Here is a 1,256-nt window from a genome sequence, read left to right as displayed (position 1 = left end):
TTTGCTTTTTAGGATATTTTGAAAGTAAATTGTATTCAAATAGATTAAACACATGTTTAATAAGTACCCACTCTGTGCAGTATTGAAGCCTACACATTAAGGTTATAGAAATAAGTAGATATTGTTCCTAATCTTAAGGATCTCATAGTCCGGCAGAAGAAGAAGTTTTTGACAGATGCACAATATACGATGATAAGGAAAGTTGAGAGGATTCTGTGCCGGATGAAGAGATGGTAGTACAGAAGGAAATTCAGCTCAACAAAGGTTTATGGAAGGATCTAGTTCATTCAACCAAGGAAAAAGCATGGGCTGACAATCACGTGTTTCTCTGAGAAGAAGACTTTAAAAGGTCAAGTTTGGTTTCAGATCCTTTGTGGTGGAGATGCATAGGATAAGTGATAATGCAAACTGTAGCACAACATGTATCTATATCTACCTATATATATATATATTTAATTTAAATTCAATTAGTTAACATATAGTGCATCATTAGTTTCAGAGGTAAAGTTTAGCGATAACACCCAGTGCTCATTACATCAAGTGCCCTCTTTAATGCCCATCACCCAGTTACCCCATCCCCCCTCCCCTCCAGCAACCCTCAGTTTGTTTCCTATACTTAAGAGTCTCCTATGGTTTGTTTTCCTCTCTGATTTCATCTTATTTTTTAAAAATATGGAACGCTTCATGAATTTGCGTGTCATCCTTGCTCAGGAGCCATGCTGATCTTCTCTGTATTGTTTTAATTTTAGTATACCTGCTGCCGAAGTGAGAACTCTATATGTTTTTTCATATGTAAAATGTATGGATTCTTTTTTTTTTGGAGGTATAGTACTTCAACCCTTAAAATGACCTCACCAAATTATTTCACATTCTTCTTTTTGTCAGGTAATAAATTTTACTGAACTATTCATATTATAATCTCTGTGCACACCAAAACCATTATACTGCATGTGATGTGACTGTTTGTGGTTACATTTGTATAGAGAACAGGATTCTCTTCAATGCTAGCTAATCCATCAGGATTGAAGTGAGTTTGTCCTCATCAGCAGAACTGTTAATTAACCCAAAATATCTGAAAACTGTTACTCCCAGATGTCCACTGCCAGAATTGAGTTCATCAGAGCTAGATGTTTTATGTTTTATGAGCTCTCTTCCATCATCACATGAAAGGCAAAAAAGGATAAATACAATAAAAAAAAAGATTCTAAGGGTCTCTAATTCTGAGACTCATTCATTAAACTGGTCTCTATACGTTT

The 1,256-nt window shown here is 35.1% G+C and overlaps 1 non-coding gene across 1 annotated transcript; it reads right to left on the bottom strand.

Moving 5' to 3' along the window:
• Window positions 1-666: 666 nt before the first annotated feature.
• On the bottom strand, window positions 667-773 carry LOC112836199 (U6 spliceosomal RNA). Its single transcript, XR_003211425.1, has one exon. It is a non-coding gene; the product is annotated as a U6 spliceosomal RNA (small nuclear RNA).
• Between the last annotated feature and the right edge of the window lie 483 nt (window positions 774-1,256).

Source organism: Callorhinus ursinus, unplaced genomic scaffold, assembly GCF_003265705.2.
Source record: "Callorhinus ursinus isolate GAN/ISIS: 27379988/994484 unplaced genomic scaffold, GSC_fseal_2.0 scaffold4, whole genome shotgun sequence".
Lineage (NCBI taxonomy): Eukaryota > Metazoa > Chordata > Mammalia > Carnivora > Otariidae > Callorhinus > Callorhinus ursinus.
This window is presented reverse-complemented; position numbering and strand designations above follow the sequence as displayed.